Source organism: Ipomoea nil, unplaced genomic scaffold (genome assembly GCF_001879475.1).
Source record: "Ipomoea nil cultivar Tokyo-kokei standard unplaced genomic scaffold, Asagao_1.1 scaffold1179, whole genome shotgun sequence".
NCBI classification, from domain to species: Eukaryota; Viridiplantae; Streptophyta; class Magnoliopsida; order Solanales; family Convolvulaceae; genus Ipomoea; species Ipomoea nil.
The window spans coordinates 603,608-623,105 of record NW_017617607.1 but is presented as its reverse complement, the minus strand read 5'-3'; positions in this window follow the sequence as shown (position 1 = coordinate 623,105).

Here is a 19,498-nt window from a genome sequence, read left to right as displayed (position 1 = left end):
TTATTCAAGACGAACGCGAACCACCTCCAGCCTGTTTGTGCGAGACAGCTTTGGAGGGCGAGGGTGGTCTGGCGGTGGTAACAGAGCGTTTTCCGGTGATGACTATGTCACCGAAAATTGGAGAAATTCCTATTTCGTCTAGGTTATCCTATGAAGATCAGATCGGATATTTTATAGATCATTTGGAAGAGCTTTCACTGAATTTTGTGCTATTTCCAGAACTTAATGATGGCGCAGAGTTAGTACGTTCGAAATTCCGGTCAGGAAATCTAGATGCGATCGTAAGGCAGAAGATACCGATTGATGGGATCTCAGTGGATTCATGTTTGCATGGCCAGAATATATCTCCGATTAAAAGAATTCTCGACAGATTGTCTTAGCTTTGGCGTCGCGCTCCTCCGATGTGCAATTTCCCTTCGGGATATCGCGATTGAGGATAAGTGATGAAATCAAAGGCGTTTGTGGTAATAACAGAGGAAGAATAAATCAGAGGAGAAATTGGCTGTGATAGGCCGATTTAATTGGGAGGAATTGACCGGCGATGGATGTAATTAAGGTAGAATTTCGATCAAGCCTTCTTCTTGGGGGAGAAATACAGATTTGATCTTTGAATGCAAATACAATTGAAATACAGAGGGATCATTTTGGTAAAAAAAAAAAAAAATTAACAAATCATACTCAAAATAACACTCACCAATAACAGAGATACATGGAATCAGTTAAGGGGGAGATGAGTCAAAAGCTAAGCTCTTTTATTGAATCAAGGATTTTGCCAAAAATTTGACAAAGGGGGAGAGTGTTGACTCAAATTGTTTTGTCAAAGTTATGTGCAAAAAGAATTCCAGCTGTATAAAGGAATACCAAGCCTAAGAGGAGTAGTTATTGAAGAATACTAGTTCTAAAGAGAATTGTTATTGAAGTTTTCTAGTTCTAGTTTGATTAGGAATAACTTTGTTATTCACGAATCTATTAGGAGTAGCTACTATAAATAAGGGTTGTCCTTTATTGTAGAATTCAAGCATTCAACATTGATCTTGTGAGGTATGAGAGTCTTTGAGAATAGGATACTAAATTCCCCTAGAAAGTAGTACATGTGTCTAAGTTTCAATAGTTTGCTAGGAAAGATCATTCTATTGTGTAATCTCAGGTTCCAAACAGTGTACTTTAAATATTAAGCTTTTAGTGGATTTAGGCAAATTCTCAAATTGAGAAGTGCCTCGCAGATTAAGGTTGTTTGCCCAAACTGCGTTACAGATCGTTTGTGTTACAACGTCAGTTTCAACATCACTGTGTGCTGCGCTTATATATATTTCACAAAGCAAATATGGAAATAAATTACAAGGAAGCAGAAAGGTCATCAAGAAAGATTAACATTGAGGAAGATTGTAGTAAAAACAATAAGGAAAATTAAAGTGAAAGAATGAAATTGCAGTGCTGTGAGTAATTGATGGTAATCTTGAATTCTTTGGTAATAAAATGGTAAGCATATTTTTTTAAAAAAATGGTAAGCATATTAAATGAATACATTTTGACTGAAGAAAAGGAAAAAGCAATATTTAAAAAGAATTAGAACATTTTCAAGGCTTGGCAAAAACACAATCAATACCAGCTAGGCATTATAATTAATCACTGCAATTAACAACTTACTAATCTTTAAGCATTGTAATTAGTAAAATACATAGCATTAAGCACTGTGATTAAGATTTTTAATTAACTCTGCACTTAGACTGTAGAAATCCTTTCACAAATCACAAATTGGGGAATTGCCACTACAATTAAACAAGATGCAATTTGAATTAAATTGAAAAAAGAACCAGGAAGAATAAATTGCTGCCAACAGAGGTTGTTGCCACAATAACTCTTCACCCAAAAAATCACGCCTCCACCGTCGTTGGTCAAATTGCCACCACCGGAAGAGAATTTTTTGCTGCCCAAGGAATTTTGCTCGCCGATTGAACTTTGTACGGAGATCGTCCCCTTCATTTATTGCGTCTGGAAGTGGTTCAGAGTAATATTGATGATTTCTTTCTTCATTATCGCCTCCTTTTATACCACTCCGGCCTAACCATAGCTCCGTGATTCCAGTAGCTGCAGAAGACTGAATGCCATTGGAGCATTGAATTCGTCAATAAGTTGCCCTAGGATCAAGTAGAAGCCACGAAGAATAACTCCTTCTATTTAGAATTCCCTGCTAGTCAATCGGATCTCCATCTCGACTTGTTCCAACGCCCTAGGATACACTCGCCGTGGACGCTTAATCCTCTGTAGAACTCTTCTCTCGCTATGGTTCGTGTTAATCACCGGCCCTGCGCTTTTACCTCTATCGTTAGTTTTTTGACTTGCAGAGAGGGGAATGAAAAAAAAAATGGGCTTAGTCACTTGGGTTCAAATGATGGGCTGGCACACCTTTATTAACTAAAACTATGATGATGATGATGATGATGATGATGATGATGATGATGATGATGATGATGATGATGATGATGATGATGATGATGATGATGATGATGATGATGATGATGATGATGATGATGATGATGATGATGATGATGATGATGATGATGATGATGATGATGATGATGATGATGATGATGATGATGATGATGATGATGATGATGATGATGATGATGATGATGATGATGATGATGATGATGATGATGATGATGATGATGATGATGATGATGATGATGATGATGATGATGATGATGATGATGATGATGATGATGATGATGATGATGATGATGATGATGATGATGATGATGATGATAATAGAATAAAAAAATAAACAAAATAATAATAATAATAATAATAATAATAATAATAATAATAATAAGCCTATTACTTTAATTATTTAAGAAGAACTAAAAACAATAATTAATAATAAAAATATATACATTTGACATTCTCTCTTTTCACTCCCTTTCGGGGGCTAGTCAAACAAAGGATGAATCCCGGATTTTATCGCTCTTAAAGGACGACAAATTGGAAAAGCCTTATGTTGTTAATTCAAAGAAATACATTCGTGTGCGTTTGAGTTTTTGTCACGCATTTTGTCATAGTTGTAGTAGCAACAAGCAACAAATTAAACAATGAAACAATAGAATAAGATATAGGGTTGAATTGCTAGTTTTGTTCACAATGCATTTGGAATCATTAGTCATAGGTGTGTGAATGTGCCTATACTCGAATCTAGGGAATGTACTTATGTCCTTTCGTTCTTCAACTACTAAGTCTTTCCATAGGAGACAATAAAACCCCCTTTTGGGCTCTTAAGGTCTCTACGACCATTCCTCGAACACCTTGCCTACAAATCCTTCCTTGCCTAGGTCATTAGGCTAGAAAATGTCAAAGATAGAAGCTTCACACTTAGCACAACCCTAGGAGTTGGCCTAGCTCCTAGAATTCAATACAAAGCAAGTAGTCTTCCTAGACTCCGGAGCGCGCTAGAGGACCGAAGCTTAGATAGATAGCCTTCCTTTCGGCCTAGGGTTTATCGTGAAATTCGTGTTAAGATGTTCTTGGTTTATTTGGGTGGGATTATGCATGATCGGGTGTTGAGTCTAGTCTAGGACTTGTGTTTAGAACTTGCATGTAGACTTCTTGATGTTCTTGTGGTTCCGGATGCTCCTGAACCGTTGTATGATTCGTGTTAGGTCTTGGCATGTTTAGGAATCGTGTCTGAACGTATCGGTCATAATTCTTGGTTTAATTCTGTTAATTGAATACGTGGTGTCGTTGTTATGCATTTGAATGTGTTTGGAGGTGGTTTCGGGTTCCACGAAGGATCCCGGGACCATAAAGTTTCTTGTATATCAGTGGGGGGTAGGTGGGGGATTGACCTCCCGCCATCTACCCGCTGCTCGGATCTACTGTTCCATCGGGCAGCCGGCGGGCGGTGGTCTGCCCGCCGGCCACCCGCTGGAATAGTAAGATGCCGCCAGCGGGTGGTTGGCGGGTGGCCCTCCACCCGCTGGAATTTCGGCATGGTTCGTGGTGTTTTTCCCCGTTTGATGTTTCCCCGTGTCCCGATGTATCCCGTTATACCCCGTTTGTCGTATGTGAGTCTAGTTTGATGTTTCGGGTGCCGTTCTTAGGATAAAAGAGTCTGGTGTATTGCATGCTAGTTGATTTGGTATCCCGTTGGCCTAGGAGGAAGGTGTATGATCCCTTAGGAGTGTCACAATGTGGTTTGTTACGTGTGAGTTATATTAGGATAAGTGTTCCCCGTGGATTCTCCCTCGTTATGTGTTAATGTGGGTTACATGCTGTTTAGCTTCTATGTTATTTGGGCATGATTCCCCAATTGGTTGCGATCAATTGGCAATAATGACTATCTGATGGGTTGAGAACCATCAGGTATTAACCCGACCGGTTGCAATCGGTCGGCTATACAGGCAGTTGGATTGGTTGAGAACAATCGGCTGTTATATATATATATATATATATATATATATATATATATATATATATATATATATATATATATATATATATATATATATATATAGGGTTGAGTTCAAATGAGGACAACAATATATAGAGGACTGTGAGGACAAATAATGGGCACACAACAAATTAATACCAGGCACACAACTTAATACATAATGGCACACAAGAATAAATGTAAACATCAGGTTTCGAACCCATGCTCTATAAATTAACAAATCTAGCACGCGACATACAAACTGTGTCATACGACTACATTCGGTCATGCACACGACATACCAGCTAATGGCACACACTACATCTATCCTCACAGTCCTCTATAATATACTTGTCCTCATTTGAATAAACATATATATATATATATATATATATATATATATATATATATATATATATATATATATATATATATATATATATATATATAGAGCTGCGGTCCATAGTCTGGTTGCGATCAGATACACATGATAATAGGGCTGCGGTCCACCGTTTGGTTGCGATCAATCTCATTGTGCTGCGGTACAAGTAAAGTGCTACAGGGCCATGTCAGAGCTATATGCACTGACCTTCATGTATGGGCATGTGAAGGGTCCTGCGGCACTACCATATGTGCATACGTGTCTTATTGTTGATTGTGATAGTAATTGGATATTGATATGATTGATATTGGATAGTCTTGTGACCTTAGGATGCGTGCTAGAATCTTTATGTGTATGAGTAATTATATTGAATGTGTCTGTCATTGCTTGATTGAGTCGGTCCTCGGTTTTAAATTAGAGTTTCATAAGTATATATGTATTCCGGCTTCAAAATGATTTTCCTTATATCTATCTATATTGTACTTAACGCGTTGGAGTGGGTTACCTGCATTATTCGCTGAACAGATATATTTGGCTTTCAGGAACAAATGAGTAGCTCCGGAGCGCACTAGTCGGACCCGTAGACCTAGTTAGATAGTTCTATTATCGGCCTGCGTGCCTTGAAGTTGTAATACAAGTTGATTTGATGATTTCTTATGTTTGGATATTTTAGCCTGTGCATCTGAGTTCTCCAGCTCAGATGTGGCATAGCACCCCGACTATAGTGTTAGTTTATGCTCTGTTTGGGAATTTATAATAGATTTGCCTTTATTTCATAAGCTTTAAAAGTTTTAAAAATTAGGGGTGTTACAATTGGTATCAGAGCCTAAGTTTGACCCTAGGATGAGACTCTTAAGACAAGACTTTAGGACATTAAGTTTGAACTCTAGGTATTTAGGTACATAGGATTCAGGAAACTTAGGACGCGCGGTGAGACTATGGGATTACCTATCATTACATGCCTAACTTCCCCTCTCTCTATATTATGCTTAATTTAAAAATCCCCTATACTTATTGCATCAAGGTAAGGATGCAGCCCACTAACTTACCATTACGACCAATATTGGCTCTGTAGACTATCAGAATGGCGCCAACAAGGAGTTAGTCAAGGACCCCTGAACCCTCCACGCACGAATCTCTAATCCAGAACCTATAGCAACTGACTCGGGTCGCCCAAGCACTAAGCGACGCTGTCCTCCATAATAATAACCGACCACCACCACCGCCAAACAGAAACTCAGATATCGCCCGCCAAGTCTTGAACCATCGCCCGCCCACCTTCTCAGGAGAAGAGGATCCAACGATCCTCGAAGAATGGATCCAAACCTTCGACAAGATCTTCAGAGTAGTAGAATGCCCGGTGGGACGCCAAGTGGAAATAACCTCATTCTACTTTGGACACGAAGCCAATCTTTGGTGGGTCCGCGAAGGTTCGGCTTGTAGGCAAGAACCAATGTTCAACTGGGAGTCCCTAAAAGTACGACTACGAGAACGGTTCTACCCCGCGCACATAAGGGCAGCCACGTACGAGGAATTCCTCCACCTAAAATAGGGGATGGCCACGGTCGTGGAATATCACAAACAATTTCTCAAGCTAGCTCGTCTCGCGCCCGAATTGGTACCTACGGAGACAACCAAGATAGAGAAATTTGTGATAGGCCTCAACTTCGAAAGCCGAAAAGCCTTAATCATACACAAACCAAAGACACTCGAGGAAGCCTATGCTAAAGCAGCCAAACTCCAACAAATACCATCCTGCCCACCGAAGACACGTGAGGAACACAAAAGAAAAGCCGGGGAAAGTCACGCAATCCCTCCACGGAACACAAAGGTTGCCAAGGCCACCTCGCCCCAAGAAGCAATGGCGCAAGTCCCCGAAAAGGAAACAGGAGTCACCAAAGGAAGGGTCCTTGCCATGAGTAGAACCCGAATCGGGGACACTGATATAGTCACCGGAACCTTTCTTGTGCACATCGTTCCTGCCATCGTGCTATTTGATTCAGGAGCCATAAATTCATTCATAGGAACCGAATTCGCCACAAGACTCGGTTTGATCGCCAACACAGGGGTACAACTGCGAGTCAAGGTAACATCGTGCGAAGTAACGAAGTTTGATCGCACGTACGAAAACGTGATGATCACCATTGGAGGAATAGAATTCCCTAGCAATCTAATCAAGTTCAAATTGGATGGAATACAAGTAATCTTGGGTATGGACTGGTTAGGGAAATTCAGAGCACAGATCCTATGCGGCGAATAAAAAGTGATCTTGAGAGGACCGAACGGCTGTGAAACCCCATAAATCCAAATTCTATTTAAGGATTAATTAGAAAATTAATCCTAGCTTAATTGATAATTTATTCCTAAAATCCTGAAAATTCAATAATCGGAGGACTAGAAATTGACTAGTCAATCCAAGTCAAAGAGTTGTACTTTAGGCTTAAAGAATTGTTCCCTTGTATCCTTACACTTCCCACTTTAGTAAGGGTAAATAAGACTTTTCACCTTATGTTTGTGTCCCAAGCTAAACTAGAGTCACCATTCATTTCTTTTCCCTATCACCCAAAACACAAAGCTCCTCCTTCTCTCTAGAAAATTGTTAGCTTCTTCTTCAAGCCAAGTTTGGGCAATCCAAGATTCTTCAAGTTGGTCTCCAAGATTCAAACTTTCTTAACCTTGAGCATAAGGGAGGGTACGATCCATGGTTCCTTAGTGTTTTTAATACCTTTTAGGTGTCTTTTCTAAAAGATAGAATCTCTGTTGTCTTTTGGTGTGTTCTTGAGGTTGAAGTTGAAGGAGAGCTTTAGGAGAAGCTTTAAGGGTGTGAAAAGTGAAGGTTTAGGCTACAAGAGGTAACCCATGCTTTACAAAATCTATTTTCTTACCTATATGATGATTTCTTGACTTCTACATGTGATTTTTGCTATGAAATGTGAGTTTTGATGCATTGTCTTGTGGGAATGCATATTAGAGCTTGTTATTAGGGTTCTTGTATGCCATTTCTTGGCTATTTCCTTGATTCAAGTTATGTTGTTGTATTTTGTGAGATTTTGGGTGTTTTGGACTTGAATTTGGACTTCGTGTTGAAAATCCCCGAAGGGATTATTTTTGGTACAGCAGTGTACCCGCGGGCTGAACGGCGGGTAGTGCACCACCCGCCGCCCTACCCGCGGGGTACAAGTGGGGTGTCGCTTCGTACCCACTGGCGGAACCACGCGTGGAGGTCCACCCGTGGCCCCACTCGCGGGGTACACTGTTGGTGTTGTTTGGGGATTTGTTCCCCGTGACTCTTTTGACTCGGTAATTGATGTTTTTACTTCCCAATGTTGTTTTGTTGGGCTATTTGAGTGTCTTCTTGATGTCTCGTATGTCTAGAACGATATGTTAGGAATCCACGCAGGATTTGGTGTCTTGAATCGTGCTAAGTGTTCAACCTTGTGATTCGTTGAACCATGATGAGTCTTGTATGTTCTTCGGAACTCTGTTTGGTTTACCCGTTTGATAAGAATGCTAGTTTGATGTTGAAATGCTAGCGTGTGTTTTTTGGTTCTTTCTTATTGTGGTTAGCAACTTGTGTTGACTATCATTGGTGTTGGATTGTAATCCTTCCTTGTTGAGTATGGTTTCATATCTTTGTTGTGATCCATTGATTAATTCCTATGATGAAAGTGTGTGTATTGGCTGTACCTGGATTGCACGATTAATGGTATGGGACATTAATCACCAAGGTATAGATGTGGTCCTTGTGGTGGCTGTGTGATTGAAATGTTGAAATGTTCGGTACCCTCGTGTACTTTGAGATTGGTGGTTTTGACTTGGTGGATGTTGGAGGGGGAACGAAGGTTCCCGGAGGTATAAGGTTGGACTTGGAAGTACAGGGTGGCACTAGGAGGTACAGGTTGGAACAAGTTATAAGGTCGGGGGTAGCCATAAGGTCGGAACCGGGGATAAGGATGGAACTTGGAATTTGGAACTTGTTACATGAAGTGTCACGGTGGCATGTAGTTGCCAATGTGTGGATGTCTATCCTTTTCTGTTGAGCATGTCGAGTGGTATTCTACTTTGTGATCAGTAGAATACACCTTGAGTTGTATTTGTTGTTGTTGTTGTCTTTGCCGTGATGTTTTCTGCTTTGTGATCAGTAGAATACATCTTGAGCGGTGTTGAGTTGTTCTGTTGATTGTTTGTGTCTTGGTGTTGTCTTGGGATGTTGATTTCCCTTGTTCTTTTGAGAGTGAAATAGAGTCCTTGCAGTTGACTTCTCTCTTTACGGTTTTGAACTGATATATAATGTATTTCATTTCAAAAATGATTTTGTATTATACTATCTATATATGCTATTGAACGCGTATTGATGGGTTACTAGCAATATTCGCTGACCAGGCGTCGTCCCCTTTCTTTATGTGTTTTACAGGTCCTGAGTAGACATGGCGAGAGCGTTAGCTGTTGATAGTTTAGATCCCTTGAACAATATAGTTAGTGTTTTGGCCTATGTGCCACAGTTGTTGAACAAAGTAGTTTGATGGTTTTAGACTTGCCTGTGCATTCATGATGAGGTGAATGTGGCATAACACTCCTAGGTTTTCCAGGTTTTTATATTAGACTTCCGCTGTGCTTACGTTTTATGATATATGTTGGTTAGTTTACATTGCGTATTTAAGTTTTAAAATGGCATGAAAATCGGGGGTGTTACAACGGCAAACGGGTGTCTTACCATGGGTCCCCCAAGAATTCAGAAATCAAACTAGTAAACATGATGAAAATGAGAAAGTACCTAACAAAAGGGCACGAGGCCTTCCTGTGCTCAATCGATGATCTGGAAGCCAAAGTGGACAGGCCTCGGAAAATTCCGGTAGTGGACGAATTCGCGGACGTCTTCCCAAGTGAAATCCCCGGGATACCTCCGCCCAGAGAAGTGGAATTCACCATAGACTTGGCACCCGGCTGCCCCTATCTAGAAACCACCCTATAGGCTGGCACCATAGGAAATGAAAGAACTGAAAACACAACTACATGATTTATTACATAAAGGGTACATACGCCCCAACACCTCGCCATGGGGAGCACCAGTACTGTTTGTCAAAAAGAATGATGGAAGCATGCGGTTATGCATCGACTACAGGGAACTAAATTAGGTTACGGTAAAGAACAAGTATCCCCTTCCCCGGATAGACGACTTGTTCGACCAACTCAAGGGAGCAGGGTTGTTCTTGAAGATCGATTGAAGATCCGGATACCATCAAATAAAAGTGGCCGACCCAGATATCCCAAAGACCGCCTTTCGAACCCGCTACGGCCACTATGAGTTCACAGTGATGCCCTTCGGGCTAACCAATGCACCCGCAGTATTCATGGACCTCATGAACCGTGTATTTTGGCCCCACCTAGATGACTTCGTGATTGTATTTATTACGACATCCTAGTCTACTCACAAGACAGGGAAAAACACGAGAAGCACCTCCGCACAACCTTGCAAACCTTGAGGGAAAACCAGCTATACGCCAAACTCTCCAAATGCGAGTTCTGAAAGGACAACGTTGCATTCCTGGGCCACGTGATAACCAAGGAAGGGATCAGGGTGGATCCAACCAAGATCCACGCAGTCAAGGAATGGCCCACACCAAAAGCAATTTCAGAGGTCAAGAGCTTCCTTGGCTTGGCCGGCTACTATCGGAGGTTTGTACCCGATTTCACCAGAATAGCCCAACCCCTGACCAGACTCATCAAGAAGGAAATCCCCTTCCGGTGGGACGACAATTGTGCTTCGGCTTTTCAGGAGGTGAAAGAAAGGCTGACCACAGCCCCCATACTAGCGCTACCCTCAGGGGTAGAGGAATTCGAAGTTTTTAGCGACGCTTCTAAAAAGGGACTGGGATGCGTGCAGATGCAAAACGACAAGGTAATAGCATACGCGTCCAGATAACTCAAAATCCACAAAGAAAATTACCCCACGCACGACCTAGAGTTAGCTGCCATTGTATTCGCCCTAAAAATCTGGAGACATTATCTGTATGGGGTACAATGCAAGATCTACACGGACCATAAAAGCCTGAAGTACATCTTCACTCAAAAGGATCTGAACATGCGGCAGCGACGATGGTTAGAACTCATAAAAGATTATGACTTGGATATTCAGTACCACAAGGGAAGAGCTAACGTTGTGGCGGACGCATTAAGTCGAAAAACTAGCCACTCCCTCAACACCACGTGGGTCCTGTCGGATGAACTATGTAAAGAATTTCAAAGGTTAAACTTAGAAATAGTGGAGCAAGGATGAACAGATTCGGAAATTCGCCTGTTTAATCTCAGGATCATACCCACACTTCTAGAAGAAATCAAAGCCGGACAGCAACATGATCCTGAGTTAGATAAAATTGGACTCGACCTGGCCCGGGGAAAGGACGGGCCATTCAAACTATCTAATGATGGCAGCCTCCGCTAAAAGGGAAGATGGTGCGTACCTGCAACACACCCCCACCTAAAACAACAAATCTTAGAGGAAGGGCATTGTTTGTTTTAGGGTTTTTGGGCCCAGGGAAGTCCAACACAACCTTAGTTGGTGGATACACCTTTCACAATGCGGCTAAAAGTAGAATGAAAATAAGTAGTTGTAGGAACGTGTTTCTTTATCCTTTGGGCATGGACTCGCCTCGATTACAAGGATGGAGGGGCCTTTATATAGTAGGCTCATCCCTCCTCCGGGTTGACGTACATTGAAGACTGCTTTTAAGTCTAATTATTCCTTGGGGCCGTTGGACGCCCGTTACGGGGTCGGCCAACGGCTCCTCGGGCTTCTTCTAACGGTTCGCCTGTCGAGCCCTTTGAATGCCGTAATGAATGCTGCCCAACGGCTCTTAAGCCAAGTATCCTTCTTAGCCGGGGCCTGGGCCGACTCCTGGACTCGGCCCAGGCCTTCATCAAGCCTCGCCACTAACCCATACTCTCACTTTCTGGGCCACTATCTACCCACTATGGGCCTTCTTTCGTCCTGAGCCTCTTTTCTTGGGCCAACCTTCTTGGGCCGGGGTCCTCACCCCATCAACTCGTCCCTCACTTTCTCATACCCGGTCCTCTAACTCGGGCGTGGGAAAGTAGTAACTTCCATCCCTCTTAATCAGCAAATCTTCTCTCTTTAATTACTCAAATAATGTCCTGATTTTCTACTATCTTACCTAATTCGCCGGAAGCGTTTGGATTCTTCCTTCCCCTAGGGAATCCTATAAGTAGTCACTTAGCTTCTTCATTCGCTCATCCTCCCATTGACTAATCATGGGTCGCTCACCCCTGAAGGGAAAACGGATAGACTTCGGGTCGCCTCAACGCCCTCTACCCTCTAAGCGGTCTAGTTCTGAGAAGGAGGGTAAGAAGAAGACTCCTCGACCTACCTCCCGAAGACCTTCCACGGGTGCCACTTCTTCGACTCCGCAGCCGCCGACTCCTATTTCTTCTCTGACGACTAAAGTTCCAACTTCTGTCGACGCGCTACCTCCGACTATGGCCAGGGTCACTGCACAAGACGGGTCTTTTGTTGAGGTGGCCGTCCCGGAGCAGTTATCCTTCCGCATGACTATCACTATTCCACTCGACGATCTAGATGGGCCAGCTACGGATCTAATGACTGATGCTGATTTTTCTCAATACCTGGAGGTGTACCCGGATGACGAGGAGCCGGTGGTGCCGCCGATCATGCCAGCTCTTTGGGATTCTTTCTGCCCGTCTCCCACTGGACCATCAGGAGAGATGTTCTTTAAGAGTGACCCTTCTTCCCCGGACGACTGATTGTCTCGACTGGGATCCGCCTCCGTACTTCCGAGAGAGCCAGAAAAGGAGCACTTTATTTATTTTCAGTATAATGTAATAAGCTCCTTTCTTTATGTGCCATTTCTCTTGATTAATAATATTACCCTTTATTTCTGAGATCCACGCCTTCTCACTTGCCCAAGTATGTTGGTCGACTTGCTTCGGAGCCGGTCAACTGACAAACTTTTAAAGTCTGACACCCGCGATCCTTTATTCTGAGGAGATCTTTACCTTTTCAGTCTAGCGTGCGAATCTTTCTCTTCCCGAGCGCTGTTGATTGAACTATTCTCTGACAAAGATTCTCAAATCTTGTCTAACCCTGCGCTACGGCAGTTATGATTCTTTTCATGATTTCCGCCTGGATACTCGTCCCTCAGGGACTATATAAGGGCCTCTTATGTTTGTGATCCATACTACTCTTTATTTTAGAAATCTTTTTGATCATGAACTATAGGGTCGGTGATCATCGTTTCTCCATCCGTAATAAAGAATAGGCTCGCCTAGAAGAGTTAAGGCAGAAGAGACTGGCCAACGGCGGACATCTGGTGGGCGACTCGTCCTCTGATCCCATTGTGGTGTCTCCGGACATGCTGCACCTGGTTCCTGTGGAGCCGGCCAAGTGCCAAGTGGAACCGGTGGTGGACGACTCTGGTCTAGAGGAGGAGGAGGTGTGGGAGGTTCTTCCTCTCTTTGGTGTGGCCATGTCTCCGAGTGCCCTAGAGAGGCCTCTGCAGATGATTGACGATGGGAAGCCTGTCGTTTATCTGGATGATGTACAGGAGCCGGAGCCGACTCCTCCACCATTCCATCCTTAGTTTTTCCTGGAAGGTCCACCCTCTGTCTGCCCTGCGGAGGAGGAGACCAAGCCATAATTTGTTCCTTCCCTTGTACTTTCTTGGCCAGGATGTAGGCTTTTGTTGCTTTCTAATCAATAAACTGCTGTTTTATCGTTTTACTATGCGCATTGTTTATTATCTTCTGCATCTCGCCGACCGACTCCTTGCCCTTTTATCTTATCTCTCCTTTACTGGGTCGACACAGACCTATCCACCTGACTCCTAGACCCGGCTTTTTTCCGCCGGGAGGTATTTATGATGACTAAGGGGCTTGGCCCGTTAACTCCTTCGAGATACCTCTGACCCGCGCTCGGAGGGCCCAGAGGCCGTGGCCTACAATGGGCCTTCTGCCAACAGGCCGGGTCACCGGTGTCCGTCTCTGGCCTACGGTAGACGCGCCGTTTGCAGGCTAACCCTAGGTCTGAACCGTCACTCCGCCTTTCGCGGCCATTAATTGCAAGCTTCTCTTCACATCTTGTCAACCCTTACTCTTCTCCAATGGATGTGCGACACGTGGCTGTGCCTTGGGATTCTTCCCCCATTTAAATACCTCCTTCTTCCTTCTTCTCCTCACTTCCTCCATACTTCCCAAAAAAAAAGTTCTCGAGACTCTTCCAGGCCTCCCCTGCACTTCTCTCTCCGTCGGACTCTCAGGTTGGTACCATGTCGTCTTCCCCTTCTTCTTCTCATTCTCGTCGCTTGGCGGGATCTCCCACCTCGACTTCTTCGTCTGCTTATTCTTCATCTTCTTCTTCTTCTAGCCCTCCCCGCCGTATGGAGACTCCGTCCGGTCTCCCATCGGCGTCATCTTCTCAACCGACCCGTTCTTCTTCGAGGGTGGTTACTTCTTTGAGTCCAGCCCCTCTTACGATGGTGGCGGCTCTTCCCAACGGTGCCAGACGGCCGCGGGGCAAATTTGACTCCATCGTCCGGCCGTCGGGGCTTCCGTCGCAAATTTTTGCGGCGGAACTGGATATGGCCCGTTTGCTCCTAGGGCCGGCGGCCAGCGTTTTCCCTCCGGAAAATCGGCCAATCTATGACCCGCCGAAGGGTTGCGTGGGCATCCACCTGCACTCGGTGGAATTTGGCTTCCGAGTGCCCCCATCTCTGTTTCTCTCTCTCTTTTATCGTCATTACAACCTGGTTCCGGGTCTGTTGGTCCCCAACTCGCACCGCCTTCTCGCCTGCTTTATTAACCTGTGTCACTGGTGGCTCTGCGAGCCTGACTTAGACCTTTTCCGGTATCTATTCACCGAGAATAAGGTCGGCTCGCACTCCCCGGGCTTTGTTCAGGTCGCCGCCCGTCCTGGGCGTCAATTCTTCGAGGGCCTTCCAGATTCTATAAAGGACTGGAAGCCCTTTTTTCTTCTTTGTCCGTCCTTCTTTTACCTTTCCCACGCTGTGGGCGGCTGCTCTTTTCAAACCGTGCTCCTGGCGCGCTGTCTTCACCCAGGACGCGATCCAGGGTGCCGAGTTCTTGAAGAGCTGGGGACCGTACTCTGTGTCAAGTATTGGTCTCGAGTCCGGGCTGTGGCGAAATGGGGCCTTCTGCCAGCCGGTGCGGCCACCGTAGGTAGACCTTCTGCGATCCTTTCTTTTTTATCTTTCTTGCTTGATCCGACTGCTAACACTTGTTTTCTTTTCTTTCGCAGGTCCTTACACCAGAGATGGCTGACCGCGCAGAACAAATGAGGCGCCGATTGTCTCAACGCACGTCAGGTGCCGCCGCGGCTTCTTCGTCTCTTCCCTCTCCAGCTTCGAGGTCGACTCCACCACCGCCGAGGAACGTGGTGGATCTGACGCCGTCCACGGATGCTTCGCCTTCCAGGCAACCGCCTCCGCCCCCATCTGAGAGCCCGAGCTCCAAACGCCCTTTGGAGCAGTCAGACACACCTCGGCCCAAGAAGATCCGTTTGGGCTTGGAGCTGGAGGAGACCACCCAGATTTGGGGGGGCGACTACTCGGTCCAGAACTGGGTCGAACACGTTCTCCTTCCCAAGGACCTGGAGGCGGCGAACAAGATGCAGGATGAGTACATCCTGGAGGCTTCCCTTCGCCAGTCCTACAGGGTAAGTTTTTTGGCCGACCTCTTTATTGCTTCTACTTCTTTAGCTTTTCTCCTGACGCTGCTGTAACACCCCAGATTTTCAAGATATTTAAAACTTATAAAATAAAGGTGAAATCTCATTAAATCCCAAAACATAATACAAGAGTACGGGGTGCTATGCCACACCTGAGCTAGAGAACTCAGGTGCACAGGCTAACTAACTAATATCCTCAATAATGTAACGCGTAAACATGGCACGCAGGCCGAAAGGGAAGCTATCTACTTCTACGTTCCAAGTTCTAGCGCGCTCCAGTGACCTACTCTTCTGTGCCTGAAAGCCAAATATATCTGTTCAGCGAGAGATGCTGGTAACCCACTCCAACGCGTTGAAATACAATACATATATATATATATATATATATATATATATATATATATATAGATATACGAAAACCATTTTGAACATGAAGATATATCCTACGAACTCTAGCTTTTAAAACAGGGATAGACTCAACAGATAGGGCTAAGCACGGACAGCAGTTATACCAAGCATATACGGTTTACAACAGGTAAGACAGATAAGATAAGCACAATTAATAATCATAACCCGACATATACGATCCTTGGTACAAATCCCATAGTCTCATCCCCAAGGTACTCATAACCACAACTCATCCATACTTCATCACATAGCACACTTTGTTGGCGCCACAGGACCAATCGCATGCCCATACATGAGGGTCAACGCATATAGCTCTGACACGGCCCCGCAGCACCCTGCCCCGTCTCACAACACGGAGGGGTCGATCGCAACCGACCGATGAGCCCCAGCTCTATATAATATTTATATACCTGACCAGTCTTTACCAGCCTGGTTAACAGTTGAGATGGTTCTCAACCCATTCAACTGCCCGTATAGTGGACCTTAGTCCTATATAATATTTATATACCTGACCGGTCTCTACCAGCCTGGTTAACAGTTGTGATGGTTCTCAACCCATTCAACTGCCCGTATAGTGGACCTTAGTCCTATATAATATTTATATACCTGACCGGTCTCTACCAGCCTGGTTAACAGCCAGTATGGTTCTCAGCCCACCCGACTGCCCGTATAGCCCGATTGATCTCAACCAAGTCGGGGTAACATGCACACATAACATATAGCAAGCACATGCAACCCATATTAGCACATTGGGAAGGGGGAAGAAACGTATAACAAAACCTATGCGTGATCCTTCACATTTTAAGAATAGTCCTAAGAGGTTCATACTTCTTTCACCTAGGTCAACGGGATACCAATTCAACTAGCATGCAATATACAAGACTCATACGACCTACGAACGGTACCCGAAAATCAAACTAGACATAGGCACGATAGACGGAGTCCGTTGGGACACCACGGGGGTCGGGAGAACATCAAACGGGGAAGCCGGGGTCCCGAAGGGTGGGAATTTCCAGCGGGTAGCCGGCGGGTGGGGGTTCACCCGCCGGTGTTTACTGTTCCGGGCAGCGGGTGCCCGGCGGGCAGCTGCACGCCCGCCGGCTGCCCGCTGCCGGAGCTCCTCTTTTGGCTGCGGGTAGGTGGCGGGTCCCATACCCCCACCTACCCCCCACTGACTCTTTTCACCAAAAACGCCCCTGGAACCTTTGTGGAACCCGAAACCATGCTTAGACACTTTCAAACGCAATTGATAACACACGTAGACAATTAACGGATCGAAATCAAGAAACAAACGGCACATAACCTATCATGCTTTTCTAAACATAATAAACACCCAATCATGCGAAATCCCGCCCAAATATACCAAGATTAATACCATACAAATTCCACGATATAACCTAGGGTTCTAATTATTTTTAAATCAACCAGAACACAATTCATCTTTCAAAATCAAGATTCGGTATGAATATCATATAACTATCAAGAACCTCATATAATCATTAAGAACATCAAGAACACCATGTAATTATCAAGAACGTCATATAGTCATCAAGAACACCATAATTATCAAGAACGTCATATAGTCATCAAGAACACCATAATTATCAAGAAGTCATATAGTCATCAAGAACACCATAATTATCAAGAACCTCTCCTCATCAAATCACCCATGGAATCATCCCACCAATCATTAATAATAATATCACAAATAATCAATACACAATAATATGGGGAAATCCTAAGAGGGGAATCATATCTATGAAAATAGGTTTTGTTGAGACATGGGTTACCTCTTAGCCTTAATTAATTCCTTGGCTATGAAGGGTCTTTCTTTAAGCTTTCTTGCTTTCTTGCTTTCTTGATTTCTTCTAAGGGAATTCTTGGAGCTCTTTGGGGTGGTGGGACGTTATTGTGGTGGGGGGTTTCTAGGTGCCTCTTAAGTCCCCTATTTATATATTTAGGTGTCCTTTTTAGGAACTAATATTATAGGCTTGCTAATTCTATTCCTTTTGGGACTAAGGGTTGGGTTTAGGGATAAGGGTCTGTGGACTATGGTGGGCCCTTCCTAATTAATTATTGTGATTTAATTCTTTCTTTTGGGTAATTGGCTAAATGATTTAATTGATTTTAGGGATCGTAACACGGGGTGTTACAGCTGCCTCTTTTACTGTTTTGCAGAACCTCACCTTCCAGCTGGAGCTGAGGAAACGGATGCGGGCACTCAAGACCACCATGCATTCCCTCGCCGTTCGTCTACGCCAATCGGAGGAGCTTCGCCTGGAGGAGCAGTCAGTCTACACCAAGGCGAAGGAGATCCATACCGCCGAGCTGCTGAGAGTCACCCGCCAGTGGGAAACAGAACGAGACAAGGCTATCGCTACGGCTTCCTCAGCTGCCAACGCTGTGGCTAAGTACAAGGACTCAGCTACCTTCGAGGCGGATGTGAAAGCGGCGGTTGAGGGTCGTCGAGAGGAGCTGGCGAAGGAGTGGCTGGCGACCTCGGAGGGCGACGACTCCCTGCTGGATCTGGGCGACCGTGATTTTCGCCGGGGCTATCGTGAAGCTCAGATGGAAATTTACGCCCTTCTCCTGGCCCGCGATCCATCCTTCACCCCGGAGAGTTGGGGCCTCAAGCCGGTGCTCGATCCTCTACCGGTTGCCGAGGCATCTGCGGCGACCGCTGACCCGGCAGCTCCTGCTGTGGCGACTGCTAACCCGGCGGCTCCAGTGGTCTCGACGAAACAGCCTCCTCTGGCAGAAGATCCTTCATCTGTTCCTCCAGCCGGACCATTGACGGAAGAGCAAGTGGAGGAGATCAATGTTGACACCCCCTCCCCGGTAGTCTAGGGCTTTTTCTTTTTGATAGTACTTTTTTTTTTTTGGTAAGGGTTGGCCTCCTTCTCAGGCCTTTTGATTTAATGAAGTCCTGCTTTCGCTTTTCTCACTTTCTTCCCAGCTTTAACACAAAAAATAACTAAGGGATTGGACTCTTCTATCTCGCCGCGTCCCTCAGTCGAGACGACCACTTAGTGCTTTTTCTTTTCTTAGAAATGGTTTTAGGGTCAGTGCCCAGAAATTTTGAAACTGTTAAAGCTTATATAATAAAGGTGAATTCTCACTAAATCCCAAAATTAACATAAGAGTGCGGGGTGCTACGCCAAATCTGAGATGGAGAACTCAGATGCACAGGCAAAACTAACTAAACATCCTCAAGCAATGTCAATACATAATCATGGCACGCAGGTTGAAAGGGAAACTAACTATTTTACGCTCCGGATCTCTAGCACGCTCCGGTGTCAACTCATCTGTGCCTAAAAGCCAAATATATCTATTCAGCGAATGATGCTGGCAACCCACTCCAACGCGTTGAAATACAATATAGGTGTGTGTATATATATATATATATATATATATATATATATATATATATATATATATATATATATATATATATATATATATATATAACCATTTTGAAGCAGGAAGATATATACTTAAGAGACTCTAGCTTTAAAACCAGGAATAGACTCAGCAAATAGGGACAAGCACATTACTCAATGATAAATAG